Genomic DNA, 21,692 nt, shown 5'->3' on the forward strand with positions numbered 1-21,692 from the left:
TTCAGGGTCTCTTGTGGACTTAGGACCCTGTCAGGAACAACAACAATAACGAGATAGCGCCGTGTGGATTTTCACGGAGGCTGCACACACAAAGACGGTTTGGGTTTTGTTTGTCTTTTTTATGCTTTTGAGACCAAGTCTGAAGCCTGAGCCTCCTGAGAGTTGAGACTAGAAGCATGCACTGCTCTGTCTGTCTGTTATAAGGAAAAGTTTTAATTAAAAAAAAAAAAAAAAGAAATGGAAATTGGATCTCTATGACCCTGCACTTCTGAAGCCCTGATTCTCGTTCTTAGAAATGTCATAGCTGTGGGGAAAAAAAAGTTATAATAGTGGCATTGTGGGCCCCTGTGGCCTTCAGCAGGTAGCGGTATAATTGCTATAATGGACTGGTATTGCCTACAATGTGTCGATCCCTCCACATCTACTCTAGGGCTGCCGAGGACTTTAACACACTTCGGTACCAGTTTCCACACACAGAAGAGAGCCGCGACCCTGGCCACAAATGTCCTCAGAGCTGACCTGTTTAATCTCAGACCCAACGGTCTCTCCTTTCTGCACACTTTGATGTTTGTTCTCTACCTGTGACTGAAAGACACTGAAACCCTAGGCCAGTTTCCATCCGCAAAGGAAAATGAGTGAAACCAGCTTGTGAAATGAGCATGGAAAAAACCCTAACAATGTGTTGATCTGGGAACTACCACAATTCTTCAAGAGCTGTGCTGATGTACTGTGGCATCGGAACCGCATCAGGAGAGCTCTGAGGCTTACTGCAGTTTCTTTGGAAATCATTTTCTTTGCCAAACCTTGAATGCTTCAACACTGTCCGATGTAGAAGCCTTCCTTACCTGAGCCAGGTTCGCTGAGGGCTGGATATTCCAGAGAAACACTTGGAGAAGCATCCTGTTGGAAAAGCCATGCAATGCAGTTACCTCTCCAGAGGAGCTGCCTTCCTCTTGCTTCCAGAGGCTGCAAGTGCCCTTCAAGCAATGTGTATTCGCAGATGATAAGCATTGGAGAAATACAAGATGGGAACAAATAACCCTTTAGTGAATAGCTCAGAATCATCTTTTGGTTTTGCTCAGTCTCCTTATATATGTTCTCCTACATCAGGAAAAAATGTGGAAACTGTTTTAGAAATCACTTTAATTGGAGCTGGAGAGATAGCTCAGTGGTTAAGAGCACTGACTGCTCTTCCAAAGGGCATGGGTTCAATTCCCAGCACTCACATGGCAGCTCACAACTGTCTTTAACTCCAAGATCTGACATCCTCACACAGACATACATACAGGCAAAACACCAAGGCACACAAAATTTAAAAAAAATTAAAAAAGAAAAAAAATCACTTGAATTAAGAATTTTATTTAATATGTATATATACATTTAATGTGTTTGGCTAGTCTCTCCTCTACAATTCCTCCCCTATTCTGCCTCCAATGTTCCCAACCTCTTTATATGTTCTCTCTTTTTCCCCCTCTCCCCACTCCTCCTTCTCTCATACCACTGAGCTCATTCAGTTCTGTCTGTATGTGCATGGGTGTGGGACCACCTATTGGAGTATGAGCAGGGCCTTTCAGGGCCTGCATCCCTGGGAAATGAGTGGTCAGGATCAAGAAGGTGTATGGGAAATAGTAATCATACAGACCTTTGAAGATGCCATATGGAAACCTACATATGTAGAAACTTTCAAAAGTAAAAGCATGGCGCACACCTTTAATCTCAGCACTAGGGTGGCAAAGACAGGCAGATCTCTGTGAGTTTGAGGCCAGCTAGACTATATAGCAAGTTCAACGACAGCCAGGCTTACACGGTAATACCTTGTCTCAAAACTAATAATAAAGTAAATGAGTATAATTTTAATATATGTTTCATATTTTTGTAGTATTTGCTTAGATCAAGTCAATTCATGATGCCCAGGCCTATCAGTACTCAAGAAGAATGCAGGAAAACTGTCCCACCCTCGTGATTAGGTTGGTCTCTTGGTTGATGAGGGAAGAAAAAGGCAGTCATGCTAAATAGATGCCAAGTGGTTCAAATCAGGCTGAGGAAGGGAGAGAAGTGTCTGGTCACTGTGTGGGGCATCTGTGTTGTTCAGTACACTAGGGGGAGCCGTATCCACAACAATATGCTCCAGATTGCAAGGTTTTTTCAAGCCTCAAGCTTCTCCCATAAGGACAGTCTGACTTTCCTCCGCTCATCAGAGTCCTGGGCCCAGACAGAACCCATGGTTAGTGTGAACAAAACATAGTAACCCAGCCTTCCTTGGTCAACAGATTATTAGCTTCTCTAAGTCATGTGACCTGTTTTGGGGCTTATTGTTTTTCCAGAAAACCTTTGTCTTGATGTGTGATAGACCTGTACAAAACCATGCATGTCGTGAATGCACAGCTACATGTATTTCCATAAGCTGAAACACATTCATATAAAACACATTTCCGCTCAAGGACGCAGACCCTGCCAGCACCTGAGACTTTCCCGTGCATCTTCCAGGTATCCACACATGTAAAGCCTTTCCTACCCTGACTTCAGCTTCAAGGTTTAGCGTCTCTGTACTGGACAGTGGAACTGAATGCTATCTTCAGGGAATCTAACTACACTGTTTCCTTATTGCTATGATTTTAAACTTATTATTTATCTAAAACTAATTTTTATCAAGTCACCTATACTGGGAATGTTGTATATTCACAATACAATTGAAACTCTAAGTTGGTCCCTTTTTTTTTCCTTTTTGGTTTTTCTCTGTAGCTTTAGGCACCTACCCTAGAACTCGCTCTGTAGACCAGGCTGGCCTTGAACTCACAGAGATCCACATGTTTCTGCCTCCCAAGTGTTGGGATTAAAGGTGTGAGCCACCTCTGCCCGGCTCTAACTTGGTCCTTAGGTGGTGACTACACAGATTACTTCCCAGGCTCTAGGGTTAATACAGCTATAAAGGTAAATAGCACAATGAAAAAAAATCAAGATTGTATGAGGACATCAAAAAAGCTGTTTGAACTAAAAACAGAGATTCAGGCAACTGTGTACATTTTTTTAAGGTTCAAAATGTGGCCAAATGTGGTGTACAAGACCTCAATAAGGAGACACTTCTGTGGGGTTTGAGCGGCACCTCAGTGGAATGGTTAGGTGATGTGAGGGGGGACCAGAAACAGCACTCTACCATTGTGCAAATCAGCAGAATCATTGAACCCCCAAAACGGCCTAAAGGAATGCAGAATCAGGCGTGCTCAGAAACAGTCCTTCTCATTAGAAAGGAGCAATGCTGCAACCATTTAATAAAGTTGTGGTGAGCCCCAACCAATACAAGTACTTCATTGCAATTTCATAACTGTAATTTTGCTGCTGTTAAGAATCATAACGTTTAAGTATAAGATATTCAGGACATCTGATATATGACCCCAGAGGAGGATCTAGACCTACAGGTGGAGAATTGTTGTTCGGGAAGCTTGTGTGAGTCTAAGTCCACTTCCCTATTTTTCACCGTTTATAAGAGACAAGATAAAATTGTGCCTGATTGCTAAGGATCTGGGGGAACATATTTACTTCACCCCAAAGGCAATGAGGAGCCTTGGTGTTCAGAACAGGAAAGTCGCCCGAAGCAATCGCTGTTCTACACTCTGAGTTAATTAGGAGGTTAGGTGATTGTCCTCCCTTCCCAGCCCTATCCTTTCTTCAGGTTCTGTAGCCTCAGAGGCGCTTCCCAAGCATCAGGCACTTTTTACCGTTGCCTTTCATCTAGGTTCACAGGATGGCTGTCACACAGAAAATGAGACAATTTGGGTGAACTCTGCCTCCAGGCTTAAGGGACAGAGGGGGGCAAAAGCCCACTCAGCAGCTGCACTTCTGCCCTAGAGGGTTGAGCAAAGACAGAAGCTGGAAACGGAAGTTGCTGCAGGAAGGATTTCAGTAGTAGGAAAGTGTTCCTTGAGCACTTACTTACTGAGCCGAATGGTGTAAAAGGAGTCAGTGGCATTAGCTCGGTATTTCCAGCTTGAGAAGCCGCATACGGGAAATGCGTGAATGTGAGAGCTGCCCAGCATAGACAGAGGGCTCATAGCAGGTTGTGTGAATGAGCTGAGGTAGGTTGGTGTGATATCTCCACCCTCTTTTTTTTTTTTCATTGTCTTGAGGGGTGGACAGTGTTCCCAACTTCTATCATAGACCTCTGTGGCTGTGCGCAGCTAGGACTGGGGTCCAATTTCCCTCTATTCAACCCCTGAAGACTATACACACCTAATATTTTCTACATGCACCCAGACCTGGTAGGGTGGGGGTGACGGGGGGGGGCGGGGGTAGAGAATCTTGGCTCCAATTTTCCTCTACCCGAAATGCAGATTCTTTGTTTTGATTTCTCTCCCCTTAACACATGTCTTTCCTGGCCATCTAATTTCGTTTCCCTTACACGAATAATTACTTGACTTCAGGCAAGCATGTCCAGACAGCAGAGCACTGACTCACAAAAACAAAGTGATTTATTTAATTGATGTAGCAAAGACGAAGGGTTAAAAGCCTATCTTTTCACAGGGCTGTTGCAGACCCATCGGGGTGGAACTCACCGAAAAGCACACATGTGACTTTAGGATCCCAGGGCCAGCTTCAAGCACACTGTAACTAGCTGGTCTCAGAAATGCATCCTCGGAGAAGCAGGCATCAGACAGTTCTTACTGTCCTTGTGCACAGTTGTTAGCTCGTACACCGTTCTCTTGCGGAAGCCATTTGAAGGTATGAGGCTTCCAGAGTTATAAACTTTAATGATGTCAAACATCAACCAATGTCTGGTCTTCGAATTCCTTCATATGAAGAGTTTTCAGTGTGCTGAACTTTAAAGAGTTTTTAAATTATGTCTCAGGATTTGTAAGTTTAAATTACAGTGCAATGCAAAATACAAAAAAAAACCCACAATATAATAATATTGAATTGGATAGCTTAAGAATCTGAGGTAAAACTTAGTTCAACATAATTGTTGTACTTGCTATAGCATCATCTCATGCTTGAAAATGACATCATATATGTTCTATCCGACTCAAGAGTAGTCAGTTTTGTGGACTAGGAAACCACAGCTCAGAGAGATAGATTTATATTGTCACATGGTCCCACAACTGTAGCAGAATTGGTGCTAGGCACCCCCTATCTAAAAATATCCTGTTCACCACCCTTTTGTCTGAATGATGCTGCTATAGCCAATGTACGGGAAGTTGTTTACATTTTTCTTGAGTCCTGAGACGTAACTCCAGGGTTCACTAGCAAGCCAACAGGAGTGGAGCCATTGAACTCTTGGCCAAGGAAAAAGCAAGACAACCAGAGGCAAGGCCCGGTGTTCAGCACTCAACCCTGCAACAAAGCAAAACTGTAAGAAACAATAATTCACCTGGGCAGTGGTGGCACGCATCCTGACCTTGGGAGACTGAGGCCGGCAGATTTCTGTGAGTTCTAGGACAACCTGGTCTAGAATGAGTTTACACAGTGTAACCTGGGAAGATATACTGGACTAAGGTCAGGGTTTTGCCTGGTGTGATCTCTCCCATATTCTACCTATCACTTCAACACACTTCTTAGTCATAAGGAAGTAAAGGGGAAAATATCAGTGTGTCTGGACTAAGACAAAGGGTTCATTGAGTGGAAATAAGAAAAGTGTTTCCTTCCTCAGGTCCTTGAAGATCAACGTGAAATGCTTGGGTCAGGGCATTGGGTGGAGAAGAGGGGAGAAAATATCAGGACCAACCCTACCCCACTTACCTCCTCCCCACCAGTGACGCTCAGTTCACTGCTGGATTTTGGAGACCTCATGGGGTGAGATGACCAAGTAAGATAAGTGAACGAAGAAAGAAGTATGGTGGAGGGGAAGGTTTATTAAAGATGTGCGGGAGAGATAGCCAGAGGCAGAGATCTGACATCTGGGGGAGCCCGGAGTGGACATGTCCGGACTGAGCTCGGCTTTGTGGGAGAGGGGAAGGGGAAGGAAGAGAGAGAGGAAAACCGGGTGCAACAAGCAGGAGGCCCAAAAATACAAAGGGAGTGGGCAACCAAACTGGTCAGACTATATAGAGAAGAGTAGTCGTGCTCCCCACCCCAACCAAAGAGCTCAAGGTAGGAGGCGAGTACGCCCTGTAATAAACAGGGACCGAGGGATCATGGGCAAATATGTGGCCAGGTCCACACTGATTTGTTAAAAAGGCACCTCAGCCATTTGTCCTGGGTTTGAAACCTAGCAATAAGAACAATGTGAGTTCAGCAGTTTTTATTTTCCTCCTTGGGACTGTTGACTAATCCAAACCTCTAGCTGTTTACCTGACTGGTCAGAAACCCAAAAAGCAAGGGTGGGGCTAAGACCACACTGCTGTCTTCCTCCACATAGAGCTCCTTAGATTCTCAAACTCCTGATTGCAGGGAATGCGGGTCCTTTTCCTGCAAACTCTTAAAATAGCATAAAAATAAATAAAAAGCGCAAATAAAAACACTTCTTCAGATTGTAGATGGATTTAGTTTATTGTCTTGCAACCTGCCTGGCAGAAATGAAGATATCTAAAGAGATATTTTTGTCTCTCAATCAGACTGTTGAAACATCGGACCCCAAAGAAATGGGAATTCCCCTAGGAATCCCATGCTGGGAGAAGAAAGAGGCACTAACCAGTCGGGGAGCTTGTCCCCAAAAAGAGGTTCAATACAGTTGTAATATCTTGTCAGCCCTCCTTGCAAGGTGACACTGAAGCCTGGGTCTGTAGATTCAAATATTCTGTGTCAGGTCCAAAGGAAACTCAATTCCCCAAACTCCAAAAGGCAGTCCGCATATCCAGAAATATGCTCAAGCAGGGCTATAAAATTTCAGGTGGTTAGATAAATACCAGCTTTCCTCAAGAACTTGTGATACTGGTTCTCATCTGCCAAAAAGCATCATTTCTTTTACGTCTGGCAGAAGGACAAATGGCTACCTACAGTTGCATACCAAAGCACATGCTGGCCTCCAGGCTCCCTTAGTATCACAGTACCTGTTATACATTTCAAAGCCCACCGCAACCATCCTAGCCCTTCCCACCTCCCCAGGCTTTCCTCCTCCCAGATACCTGTGCTCCCCATAATGCTGGCAGTTTCTCTTAGCAGGGACAATGCATAACCTGTTGACTGAGGTTTCTGTCCCACCCGGTCCTTCAGTTCAGTTCCAAAGGGACACACAGAGTCTACATTAATTATAAACTGGTTGGCCTAGTAGCTCAGGCTTTTCTTTTTTTTTTTTTTAAATTTATTTATTTATTAAGGATTTCTGCCTCGTCCCCACAACCGCTTCCCATTTCCCTCCCCCTTCCCCGATCAAGTCCCCCCCCCTCATCTGCTCGAAGAGCAATCAGGGTTCCCTGACCTGTGGGAAGCCCAAGGACTGCCCACCTCTATCCAGGTCTCGTAAGGTGAGCATTCAAACTGCCTAGGCTCCCACAAAGCCAGTACGTGCAGTAGGATCAAAAACCCACTGCAATTGTTCTTGAATTCTCAGTATTCCTCATTGTCCGCTATGTTCAGCTAGTCCGGATTTATCCCATGCTTTTTCAGACCTAGGCCAGCTGGCCTTGGTGAGATCCCAATAGAACATCCCCATTGTCTTAGTGTGTGGGTGCACCCCTCGTGGTCCTGAGTTCCTTGCTCGTGCTCCGTCTCCTTCTGCTCCTGATTTGGACCTTGAGATTTCTGTCCGGTGCTCCCATGTGGGTCTCTGTCTCTGTCTCCTTTCATCGCCTGATGAAGGTTAATATTCCTGAGGATGCCTATGTGTTTGTCTTTGGATTCACCTTCTTATTTAGCTTCTCTAGGAACATGAATTATAGGCTCAATGTCCTTTATTTATGGCTAGAAACCAAATATGAGTGAGTACATCCCATGTTCCTCTTTTTGGGTCTGGCTTACCTCACTCAGGATAGTGTTTTCTATTTCCATCCATTTGTATGCAAAATTCAAGAAGTCCTTGTTTTTTACTGCTGAGTAATACTCTAATATGTATATATTCCATACTTTCTTCATCCATTCTTCCGTTGAAGGGCATCTAGGTTGTTTCCAGGTTCTGGCTATGACAAACAATGCTGCCATGAACATAGTTGAGCATATACTTTTGTTGTATGATAGGGCCTCTCTTGGGTATATTCCCAAGAGTGGTATTGCTGGATCCAGGGGTAGGTTGATCCCGAATTTCCTGAGAAACCGAAACACTGCTTTCCAGAGTGGTTGCACAAGTTTGCATTCCCACCAGCAATGGGTGAGTGTACCCCTTTCTCCACAACCTCTCCAGCAAAGGCTATCATTGGTGTTTTTTATTTTAGCCATTCTGACAGGTGTAAGGTGGTATCTTAAAGTTGTCTTGATTTGCATTTCCCTGATCGCTAAGGAAGTTGAGCATGACCTTAAGTGTCTTTTGGCCATTTGAAGTTCTTCTGTTGAGAATTCTCTGTTCAGATCAGTGCCCCATTTTATAATTGGGTTGATTAGCCTTTTACGGTCTAGTTTCTTGAGTTCTTTATATATTTTGGAGATCAAACCTTTGTCAGTTGCAGGGTTGGTGAGGATCTTCTCCCAGTCAGTGGGTTGTCTTTTTGTCTTAGTGACAGTGTCCTTTGCTTTACAGAAGCTTCTCAGCCTCAGGAAGTCCCATTTATTCAATGATGCCCTTAGTGTCTGTGCTGCTGGGGTTATACATAGGAAGTGGTCTCCTGTGCCCATGTGCTGTAGAGTACTTCCCACTTTCTCTTCTATCAGGTTCAGTGTGTTCGGACTGATATTGAGGTCTTTAATCCATTTGGATTTGAGTTTTGTGCATGGTGATAGATATGGATCTATTTTCATTCTTCTACAGATTGACATCCAGTTTTGCCAGCACCATTTGTTGAAGATGCTCTCTTTTTTCCATTGTATACTTTTAGCTCCTTTATCGAAGATCAGGTGTTCATAGGTTTGTGGGTTAATGTCAGGGTCTTCTATTCGATTCCATTGGTCGACTTCTCTGTTTTTATGCCAATACCAAGCTGTTTTCAATACTGTAGCTCTGTAATAGAGTTTGAAGTCAGGGATGGTAATGCCTCCAGACAAACCTTTATTGAATAAGATTGTTTTGGCTATCCTGGGTTTTTTGTTTTTCCATATAAAGTTGATTATTGTCTTCTCCAGATCTGTGAAGAATTTTGATGGGATTTTGATGGGGATTGCATTGAATCTATAGATTGCTTTTGGTAGAATTGCCATTTTTACTATGTTGGTCCTCCCAATCCAAGAGCAAGGGAGGTCTTTCCATTTTCTGGTGTCTTCTTCAATTTCTTTCTTCAAAGACTTATAGTTCTTGTCAAGTAGATCTTTCACTTCCTTGGTCAGGGTTACCCCAAGGTATTTTATGCTATTTGTGGCTATCGTGAAAGGTGATGCTTCTCTGATTTCCCTCTCTGCTTCCTTATCCTTGGTGTATAGGAAGGCAACTGATTTTTTGGAGTTGATCTTGTATCCTGCCACGTTACTAAAGCTGTTTATCAGCTGTAGGAGTTCTTTAGTAGAATTTTTGGGGTCGCTTATGTACACTATCATATCATCTGCAAATAACGAAAGCTTAACTTCTTCCTTTCCAATACGAATCCCCTTGATCTCCTTATGTTGTCTTATTGCTATTGCTAGAATTTTAAGCACTATATTGAAGAGGTATGGCGAGAGTGGACATCCTTGTCGTGTTCCTGATTTTAGTGGGATGGCTTTGAGTTTTTCTCCGTTTAATTTAATGTTAGCTGTTGGCTTGCTGTAAATAGCTTTTATTATATTTAGGTAGGACCCTTGTATCCCTATTCTCTCCAAGACCTTTATCATAAAGGGGTGTTGAATTTTGTCGAATGCTTTTTCCGCATCTAGTGAAATGATCATATGGTTTTTTTCTTTCAGTTTATTTATATGGTGGATTACATTGATAGATTTGCGTATGTTGAACCAGCCCTGCATCTCTGGGATGAAGCCTACTTGATCATAATGGATAATTTTTCTTATGTGTTCTTGGATTCGGTTTGCCAGTATTTTATTGAAGATTTTTGCGTCGATGTTCATGAGTGAGATCGGTCTGTAATTCTCTTTCTTGGTTGGGTCTTTTGTGGTTTTGGTATCAGGGTAACTGTAGCTTCATAAAAGGAATTTGGCAATGACTCTTCTGATTCTATATTGTGAAATACCTTAAGGAGTATAGGTATTAATTCTTCTTGGAAGTTCTGGTAGAATTCTGCATTGAAACCATCTGGTCCTGGGCTTTTTTTCGAAGGGAGATTTTTGATAACCATTTCTAATTCTTCGCGAGAAACCGGTCTATTTAGATCATTCACCTGGTCTTGGTTTAGCTTTGGTATATGATACTTATTTAAAAAAATGTCCATTTCTTTTGTATTTTCCAGTTTTGTGGCATACAGGCTTTTGTAGTAAGATCTAATGATTCTCTGAATTTCCTCTGTGTCTGTGGTTATGTCCCCCTTTTCATTTCTGATCTTATTTATTTACGTGTTCTCTCTCTGTCGTTTAATTAGTTTGGATTGGGGTTTGTCGATCTTGTTGATTTTCTCCAAGAACCAGCTTTTTGTTTCATTGATTCTTTGGACTGTTTTCTGTGTTTCTATTTTGTTGATTTCAGCCCTCAGTTTTATTATTTCCAGTCTTCTACTTCTCCTGGGCGCGTCTGCTTCTTTTTTTTCTAGAGCTTTCAGGTGTGTTTTTAAGTCCCCAATGTATGCATTCTCCGTTTTCTTTAAGTGGGCACTTAGTGCTATGAACTTTCCTCTTAGCACTGCTTTCATTGTGTCCCATAGGTTTGAGTATGTTGTCCCTTTATTTTCATTAAATTCAAGGAAGACTTTAATTTCTTTCTTGATTTCTTCCCTGACCCAGGTGTGGTTCAGTAGTTGACTGTTCAGTTTCCATGAGTTTGTCGGTTTTTTGGGGGCAGCGTGGTTGTTGCCTTCTAACTTTAATCCGTGATGATCTGATAGGACACAGGTGGACACTGATATTTTTTTGTATCTGTGGAGGTTTCCTTTGTTTCCGAGTATGTGGTCAATTTTTGAGAAGGTTCCATGAGCTGCAGAGAAGAAGGTATATTCTTTCCTATTTGGGTGGAATGTTCTATAGATGTCTGTTAAGTCCATTTGCTTCATTACCTCCAATAATTCTCTTAATTCTCTATTAGGTTTCTGTCTTATTGACCTGTCCCTTGGAGAGAGAGGTGTGTTGAAGTCTCCTACTACTAGTGTGTGTGGTTTGATGTCTGCCTTGAGTTCTAGTAATATTTCTTTTACATAAGTAGGTGCTTTTATATTGGGGGCGTATATATTCAGGATTGAGACGTCCTCCTGATGAATTGTTCCTGTTATGAGTATAAAGTGACCGTCTTGGTCTCTTCTGATTGATTTTAGTTTGAAGTCAGTTTTGTTAGAAATTAGTATGGCCACACCTGCTTTTTTCTTAGGACCATTTGCTTGAAACACCTTTTCCCAACCCTTTACTCTGAGTAGGTGCCTGTCTTTGTGGTTGAGATGTGTTTCTTGCAAACAGCAGAATGTTGGATCCTGTTTTCGTATCCAATCTTTTAGCCTGTGCCTTTTTATAGGTGAATTGAGCCCATTAATATTAAGTGATATTAATGACCAGTGGTTGTTTACTCCGGTTATTCTTATTGCTTTTGGTTGTAGAGATTGTGTGTCTCCTTTCTTTGAGATGTGCTCGTGAAGGGTCATTAGATGCCTGGGTTATTGTAGGCAGTGTTGGCAGTGTTGGATTCCTTGGGTTGCGATTTTCCTTCTATTACTTTCTGTAGGGCTGGATTTGTGGCTACGTATTGTTTAAATTTGTTCTTATCCTGGAATGTCTTGTTTTCTCCGTTGATAGTGAACGATAGCTTGGCTGGGTATAGTAGTTTGGGTTTGCATCCATGGTCTCTTAGCTTCTGCAGAACCTCTATCCAGGACCTTCTGGCTTTCATAGTTTCCATCGAGAAGTCAGGTGTAAGTCTGATCGGTTTACCTTTATAAGTTACTTGCCCTTTTTCTTTTGCAGCTCTTAATATTCTTTCTTTAACCTGTATATTTTGTGTTTTGATTATTATATGGCGAGGAGATGTTTTTCTTTGATCCAGTCTGTTTGGTGTTCTGTATGCTTCTTGAATATTTAAATGAATATCTTTCTTTAAGTTGGGAAAGTTTTCTTCCATAATTTTGTTGAAAATATTTTCTGAGCCTTTGAGCTGTGACTCTTCTCCTTCTTCTATTCCTATTATTCTTAGGTTTGGTTTTTTTATTGTGTCCCATAGTTCCTGAATGTTTTGTGTTGAGAATTTGTTGGCTTTGCTGTTTTCTTTGATCTGTTCGTTTATTTTCTCTATGGTGTCCTCAGCATCTGAGAGTCTTTCTTCTAGCTCTTGTATTCTATTGATTATGCTTGTTTCTGTAGACTCTGCTCGTTGGCCTAGATTTTCCATATCCAGCTGGTCCTCAGTTTGTATTTTCTTCTTTGCCTTCATTTCAGTTTTCAATTCTTGAACTGTTTCCATTACCTGTTTGATGGTTTTTTCTTGGTTTCCCAGGGTATCATGTACGTATTTACTCATTTCTTCAAACTTTTTGTTATACTTCTCATCCATTTCTATAAGGGCATTTTTTACATGTTGTTTAAGGGACTCTATTATCTTCATAAAGTCGATTTTTTCCACTTCTTCTGTGTTAGGTTGTTCAAATACTTCTGTTGTAAGATCATTGGGTTCTGATGTTTTCATGTTGTTTTTCGGATTATTGGGTGAGTTCTTGCCTTGGCGCCTGCCCATCTCCTCCTATTGATCCTATCCAATGGATCCTTTAGAAACCGGATCAGGTTTCCCTGCTGGCCAAGGGCTCCGCTTACAAAATGCCCTCACTCTCTTTCGTGGTTCCTGCTGCAGGCCAAGAACCCTCTCACCCCTCCGAAGGATCTTCAGGACAGGACCAGGCTCCCCTTGTGCCAGTGACCTGGCCAACCAAAGGCCTACCTCTTTGATTCAATTGTAGTAGGGCGATCTGCTCTCCTTATTGCATGCCTGTCCCAGCCGCTTGGGTCTGGCCGCCGCTCACCAGGTCTGGCGCCGCCGCCGTGCTGCCGCCGCCGCTGCGCCGTGTCTGGCGCTGCCACCGCTGCGCCTCTGTGCGTCTGGCGCCGCCACCGCTGCGCCTCTGTGCGTCTGGCGCCGCCGCCGCTGCGCCTCTGTGCCCAGGCTTTTCTTATTAACTAATTCTTACATCTTATATTAGCTCATTAATCTTGTCTATGTTAGTCACATGGCTTGGTACCTTTTCTGGCAAGGCAATCACATCTTGCTATCTTGCTTCCTCTGGAGCTGGGTCACAGCGGCAGACTGAAACTTCCCTCTTCCCAGAATTCTCGGTGCCCCGCCTCTCCTTCCTGCCTGATCACCCCGCCTCTACTTCCTGCCTGACTTCTGGCCAACCAGCATTTTATTAAAATACGATTGACAGGGTACAGACTATTGTGTCACAGTAATAACCAAAAGGTCATGTACATCCCATCCTCTAACAGTTAACTCAGCTCATCTCAGTTGTTCATCAGGGCATTATCTTAGGGCTCTCAGTTTGCAGAGGGCCGCTTCAGTCTTGCCAGCAGAGCAACCAGTTGTAAAACAAAATAACCCACTGCTGATAACAGATCCTTAAGCAACAGAAAAAATAACTCACCTTGGATAATTGACCCTTAAACTGCTGAGAAGACTGTTGGTCGTTTGTTTAGGTTTACAACTTTATAAATCGTTCTTTCTACGTTCTAACTTCTGGTTCCTATACATCTATATTCCCATTCTTATTTCTAGACCCTTCAATTGTTATTTTTATAATGGCTGGGTTTTTCTGTCTGTCCCTGCTATTGTCACTGTGTTTTCTCTGTTCTCTGCCCACTGCTGTCCTCCTCTCTTACAGACAGGCCTATCTAGTCTGCTGGCCATGTGTGGTATTTTTTTCTCTCTCCAGCCTGGACTCTTCTGGACCCCCAACTGTTCTCCTGTTCTCTCTCTCTCTCTCTCTCTCTCTCTCTCTCTCTCTCTCTTTCTCCTCTCTCTCTCTCTCTCTCTCTCTCTCTTTCTCCTCTCTCTCTCCTCTCTCTCTCTCTCTCTCTCTCTCTCTTCTCCTCTTCTCTTCTCTCTCTCTCTCTCTCTCTCTCTCTCTCTCTCTCCATCATGTTACAATAGATTAAGCTCACTAAAATGAAATCTAAGCAGCTTCATTTTCTCATGTTCAGTGCGGATCTAGATAGAACTAAATTCAAAGTTGGAGGTTTTCACTTGGATGAATTCTATTTCAGTTAAGAGGGTCATTATTAAGAGGATCACTTTAGGATCAGGATGATGACCCGGTTGGTGAGGTACTTTCCTTGTAAGTCACAGCCTGAGTTCAAGCCTCTTCCCATGAACTCATTTGACAGAACAAAACAAAACTGACAGATATGGTTGTTGTAATTTGTTGGCCTGACCTGCCACCTGGATATCCTGTCCCTTTAAGAGAAAGGCCCTGCCCACTCCCAATCTCCCCATCCCTGTCAAGGTAAGTAAATCTCTCACCTCCACTCCACTCCATCTCTCTCTCTGCCTGTCCTTCTGACTTCTGAAGAGGCAGCCTCTACCTATCCCTTCCCCCTCTTTCCCTTCTTCTCTCTCTCTCTCTCTCTCTCTCTCTCTCTCTCTCTCTCTCTCTCTCCCTCTGTGTTTGTGTGTCTTCCTCCATAACCCCTTATTCCCGCTTTAATCTCTTTTCTCCATAACCCCTTTTTTTTAAACCCTTCCCAATACCCACCAAAATAACTCTATACCCAAGCTCTCTCTGCATGGTATATCTGACCTTCACCTGCCACAGCCTCTGGTCATCCTCTGCCGCCCCTCGTGGGACTGACCTTGGGTCATGATAACAATGGTTGTGCACATTTGTAATCCCGCTGCTGGGCTGTGGAGGCAGAGACAGCAGAATCCTGGATCTCACTAGTTACCCAGTCTGAACTCTTTGACAAGTCCCAGGCCAGTTAGTGATGGAGGAAGGTCATTGGTTAAAAAATAAAGAAACTGCTTGCCCTGATAGGCTAGAACATAGGTGGGTGGAGTAAACAGAACAGAATGCTGGGAGGAAGAGGAAGTGAACTCAGAGATGCCATGCTCCCCTCTCCCAGGCAGATGCTATAGCTCTGCTCTCTGAGGCAGCGTCATGAAGCTCAGACCCAGGATGTACGTAGGCTAGAATCTTCCTGGTAAGCGCACCTCATGGTGCTACATAGATTATTAGAAATGGGTTAAGAGGTTGAAACTAATGGGCCAGGCAGTGTTTAAAAGAATACAGTTTGTGTGTTGTTATTTCGGGGCATAAGCTAGCCAGGCGGCCGGGATGCCAGGGACGCAGCCCTGCCGCTCCTATTACAACAAGTTAGAGCCTCTGTCTCAAAAAAATAAAATAAAGTGGCTAGCACTTGAGAAATGGCACCTGATGACACCTTCATGACTACACACAGACAGACAGACAGACAGACAGAGAGACAGACAAGCCATTCCTTCTCCAGTCTCACTATTTTGAGTATTCCTAGAATAATTAAGTTCCAGTACTCGTGACTACATTGACTTTGAAGGACACAAACCACATTTAGAGTAAATTCTTTTGTAGTATATCTCTATCAATTTGCTGAGGTTTTAGCAAAGCTTAGAAACCTTCAGTTGCCCAATTAGTGCAGGGATTGCTCTCTAATTTATTGGGTTGTTGTAAATGTGTTATCCTGTACATAGCATTCATAAGTAAAAGAAGCAATTTAATTTTGATGGTCATAACCTTAGCTTAAACAATACTGCTATTGTCTGTTTCTTCCTGCAGCCACAATGGGTTCTGCCTCCTTCCCAGACAGGATGATCTGAATCTGAGCCAGTCATCCCCGCTTGTCTGTTTCTGCATTCTTCTCTCAATCCTCTACAAGGCCAGGCACACATGCAGACAATTTCAACTGCCGGAGTCAGGAAGTATTGGTGACTTCATGTGTTTCAAAACTACAGTCGTACTTTATTCTTGAACTTTCCTAACTTTGTACTCGGTCCATGTACCAGAAATAAAACTCTTAACTAGTTCAGACAAAACAAAAAATAAATAAATAAACAAAACAAAGTAAAAAAAAATGTTAGAAGATCAGAAAAAGGACTGAAGAGTCGGAACTCAGAAAGGACAGATGCCAGTTCTACCAGGTCTCAAAGGCAGCTGCAGCCAGGGACTCAGTAGCCATTGGCATTTCTCTATGTCCTGTAGGCAAGCAGAAAAATGTCCCCCACAACCCCAAAGAGAAACTGGCTCCTTGATAGCTGTTGTTCACACAATCTTCAGAAGAGACATTTGTGGGTTTAGCTGGAATAAGGACCCTACATCTGAACCAATCAGAAGGCCAGGAGAAACTCCCTACGAATCATGTGATCCCAATGGCAAGTAAGTAATCTGTCCCCAGCAGTCCCCAGCATCCCCTCGTGTCTTTTTAGATTTGCTTTTGCTATTTCTGTCCTCTGTTTTGAAGGTCTGTTGTAAGTGCAACTACTTCAGTGAGAATAAACGAGAGAGAAATAAAATTAAATTGAAAGAAAACAACAAAATTGTAGACAATTTAGACCATCTACAATCTCACAGAGAGTATACAAGCATTCATATCATAGTGTGTATCTTTCCAAGTTTTTCTTCTGCCTACTTGTATCTTCTCCAGTATATTATTGCGGTTTGTGTAAAAATGCAATTCTTTATATTTAAAAATATATGTTTAATATCATTATGTATTTACAAATCCTGCTAGTTTGGGAGATCTGTGACGCATGGGAGCAGATATGGGATTCTTGACTTTGCATTCCAAATCTCACAGGTATAGGTGTCTGTCCTTGGAAGGCATTTACATCTTCACCACGTCTGTTATCAGAGAAAAAGGATAAGAACTTCGGCATTCAGGTTTTTAAAGCACGTTCATATAAATTACCATAGAGTCATTGGTCCTGAACTTTAATAGGCCCCACTAGTCTCAAGCTCATGACACAGGCAAACTATAACCTGTGAACGCATGACTCTAAACCACAATTCTCCAAGCCAGACCTTCTCCTTATGAGGGAGGCTTGCTGGTGCCAGTCTCTGGGCACAGCAAAGCTCCCTAAACCTCCAAGGATGACTAACTCTTGTGGACCTGTTCAAACAGCTTGTTTTAATGAACTGTGGGGGTTAACCGTTGAAGGAGGCTTTCGGGTGGAGGAGGGGAAACAGTGGTACATAGGAAGGAGCTCAGATGGGAAAGCTGGAGCCCAGCTGCTGGCTGGGATAGAGATGATGGGCTCCTGAGGCCCCCTTAGAGCTGACCAAACCGGTTTGGCCTACAGATACTCATTTTCTGAAACACCAGGATCCTTGGGCACTGACAGAGCTTGGGGCAGTGATTTCCAGGGGAGGTCATTCAAGAAAATCCAATCCTAAGCAGGGATTATTGTTTTTTTCTGACTGATTAACAACTTCTGTTACATAAATTAATATCAACAGTTACTGAGGTCTCCCTTCCCTAGCCAATAGTCCACCACTGTCCTACCTCAGAGTCTTCTTGGGGTCTGCTCTGGATGAATCTTTAGGTAGTGACCAATTTGCCTTCTTGCTTTGCTTGTAGTGTAGTTTGCTTCTCTCGGGCTCATGGACATTATATTCCCCGTCCCCTAGGACGCTTTAACCTTAACTATTACTTCCCACTTCCATTGAGGCATTCCACTTGGAAGGCTTTTCACGCTGAACAGAGAGCAATGGTATGACTCAAACTGGCCTTAAGTCTGCCCTCTGAGCTAGCCCAGGAACCAGGCTGACAGTGGACAACTCCGCTGACCGCCTTTGTGGTACCCTCCTGCCAATAGAGAACTTCTTAACCTGCTTATGTGTCCTGTCTGCCTTTTAAAATGCCTTGATTCAACTCCAGGCCATTCTCTGATTGACTCCGCTGTGCATAGTCCTCACAAACAGAGAGTTCCATTTCTTAATTATAAAATCATCGAGAGCATCCCACATTTAAAATTCCCTTCTGGCGCTTACATGTTTCCATTCCGCGTCCATGCAAAACACAGTGCTCACAGCAAAGGGGATAATACATAGCTTATTCAAAGCTAAATATGACTGACCGTGACCTGGGAAGACAGATTCATGTTGCCCTGAACAGCATGTACCAACGTGAAAAGCGGTCACACGAGCTTCTGTGGTGACACAACCAAAGAGAGTCATAAATCAAAGTGTTTTCTAAAGACATTGGTGGGAACACCGGGTAAGCAGCAGATTACAGCGTAGTGGGGGAAACTGTGAGAGGATTTAGGTGTTGTCTGATGATGTTCTTAGCTTGGGGTTTGGTGAAAATAATGCTAGTAAGCTGTTACATTCCAAAGGATTTGCCTGATTGCTAAAAAGATGTTAGTTCACTCTCAGAGGTAGGCAAAAGAGAGCTATTAGGGAAAACCGTGATAATTTGGCTGTAGCTTTGCAGTGTTCTATGTAGCCAATCAGCCTTGTAAAATCTCTAACATAGGTGCAAGATTAAAGGGGCGGGGGGGGGGAAGCTGATGCCTTTAATTCCATAAATCAATTGTTTATATATGTTTTTGTCATTAATATATTTTGATATAATATTAATACATTAAAAACCAACTTTTAATAAAAGTTTTCATAGATTATTGGTATGCCATACACAGTAAATAAATATAAATCAATAAAATATAATAAAATGTTTCATATTGAGTGATTGCATATGGCTGCACCTGTGTGTAGTGATGAGGAGCAGGCCTGCTTTTCATCCTGCCCGGCTCCTGCACGGCTAGCTTTACCCAAAATAATTACACAGAAACTGTATTCATTTAAATACTGCCTGGCTCTTTAGTTCTAGCCTCTTATTGGCTAATTCTCACATTTTGCTTCAACCCATATTTAGTAATCTGTGTAGCACCACAAGGTAGTGGCTTACCAGGAAGATTCTAACCTGTGTCCATCTTGGAGAGGAGAGCTATGGCGTCTGACTCACGTCCCTTCTTCCCAGCATTCTGTTCTGTCTACTCCACCCACCTAATTTTCTGCCCTATTAAAAGGCCAAGGAAGTCTCTTTATTAACCCATGAAGGTAACACATAGACAGATGACCCTCCTACATCACCTGTGTATGAGGGTTTATGCATGTAGTACTCAGAAGTTGATGCCAGGTGTCTTCCTGGGTCACTGTGTGCCTTACACATGGAACAAGAGCTCACCGGTTTGGGTAGTCTAACCAGCTAGCTTGCTCTGTGGAGCCTGTCTCCATCTCCTGTGTGTTGGGATTAGGGGCAGACATCCATGCCTACCCAACATGCACACAGACAGTGGAGATCTCAACTCTAGTCCGCATGCTCACATGGCAAGTGGTCCATCTCCCCAGCTCTCATTTATAGCCTTTAATTCAAGCATGTAATAATATAGCAATGACGGCAACTGCATAGCTTGTATGCTTTTATTGAAGTGAGGGGTCCTTTTGGAGATTGAGAAACACAAGCACCTTGACAGAGGCATCTCCATTAGCAATCAGAGTGGCTACCATGGGGTATGTGAACTCTCGCTGAGTCAACAAGCAGAAAGAGGGAATGCCAAATATCGTTCTGCATTAAATTCGCCTCCCTTCCAGGGAAACTCATTGGTGTGCCAGGCAGAGCTTCAGTTTCTGCTACCCGAGTCTATTTTGGCCTGTTTCGGAATCCCATCTATTTCTAAATATTGAAAATGGATACAAAGAGCAAAGCGAGTAAAAGGCCGAACCAAGTCGGGCCAGAAGTGACGCTTTAACTCGCTAAGGTAAAAGATGCCTTTTCGACGTTCTTCAGCTCTTGAAGAAGGAAAAGCAAATCCAAGCAATGGTCCCCCCACAGAGAAACAGGACAAGAGAGAGTGCTGGTCTTGATTTGGAAACCAAAGAACCCCAAAGTCTTAGTCCAGCACTTTGTTTTGTCTTCAGGGAGAACCTAGACAGAGGGCGGGTGTTTTGAATTCCCAAGGTGAGTTCAGTTGTCTGGATGAAGACACGCATACACTCACACCATGTGTGCTTGTGTTTATTGAGCACAGCAAGGGCGCATGCACACACGCACACACACATACACGCACACATGCGTGCATGCACACATGCGCGCACACACATGCACACCATTGGTGCTTGCGTTTATTGAGCACAGCAAAGGCACTCCCAGAAGCCTGTCATCTAGCTTCTGCCAGGAGATGATTCTCTCTCTACCTGTCACATCTCCTCCAGGTTTCCTACCACGGTCAGGTGACCAACTTAGACCCAACAAACATAAAGACAGCCCAGTCAAATCAGACACTTCCAGGGAACCCAGTTGGACTCCCTGTCTGGTTCCCAGCTCAGAGCCTAGGCGTGCACATCAGCTTAGCAGAGGCCTTTGCCTCTGCTTGCTACAGTCACCACCTTGAACACACATGGGACGCTGTCTCTCCCTTCACCGCCTCTGCGAGGGCAGCTCCTGTTCCTGGTGTGGCTATAGGCCCTACCAGCACTCAAAGTGAGTGAGGAAGCAAAGGGGTGGGAAGCTGGCGGGAAACACAGGAAGAAGGGAGCTCAGGGAGATGCTCACTGACTCAGTCAGTGAAGCGATTGCCCTGAAAACCCCAGGCTGTAGGTTCAGTCCCCCAAACCCTTGTAAAATGCTGAAGGAGAGCTGACTCAGCTGTTATGAACCTGTACTGCTCTATAGGATGCCGGGCATGGCCATGCAGAGCTGACTCAGCTGTTAGGAACCTGTGCTGCTCTATAGGATGCCAGGCATGGCCGTGGAGCACTGGCTCAGCTGTTATGAGTCTGTACTGGTACAGTAGGGGACATGATTGATTCCCAGGACCCACATGGGGTAACTCACAGCTGCCTACAGCTCCAGCTCCAGTGGGTCTGACACCCTCTTCTGGACTCTAAGGGCACCAGCACATACTGACACACATACACAGTATCTTAAATATAATGAAAGTCATTTTTATACACCAGACATATGCAGTAATATATATAGGATGGTAGTAAAGAAACTGCCAACATGACAGCTCCATGGTATGGTTTGGGGGAAAGCTTTTAAGCTTTTATTGAGAGAGAGAGAGAGAGAGAGAGAGAGAGAGAGAGAGAGAGAACAGCCAGAGGCATCTGGAGGAGTCAGAGCATAGAGAGGAAGGAGTAAACTGAGCATGGCCAGCAGACTAGACACAAGGGCTTTCTAGGCAAGAGGGAGATCAGCAGGGGATACAGACTGGAGAGAGCACAGTGAGCATAGCAGGAGCCCTGAACAATGAGAATAGCTGACTTAGCTGGGAGGAGAGAAAGGCAGGGAGACTGGCACAGGGCTTTTGAGATGATAATATAGTACATAAGAACCAAGGGAGCCTGGGGGCCAGCGAGGACTTTGATACGCGGATCGCTGCCCAGGTATATGTTAACTGGAGATCCATTTGTCCGTTTCGCCAGGGAAATGACTCCTTTTGTAGACAGAAGATAGCCCCACAAGTTCCTGAGGAGTGCTGGCTCTTGTCTAACCACCGGAAGTCCTTCTAGAGTTCAGGTTGCACTCATCTCTGGATGTTTGGACTGACTTTGGGAGCTTGGGGAATCGAGTTTCCTTTAGGTGCCTGACACCAGGCATCATGG

The sequence above is a fragment of the Microtus oregoni genome, unplaced genomic scaffold, assembly GCF_018167655.1.
Source record: "Microtus oregoni isolate MIOR12 unplaced genomic scaffold, Mior012 000033F_ref0000390, whole genome shotgun sequence".
NCBI classification, from domain to species: domain Eukaryota; kingdom Metazoa; phylum Chordata; class Mammalia; order Rodentia; family Cricetidae; genus Microtus; species Microtus oregoni.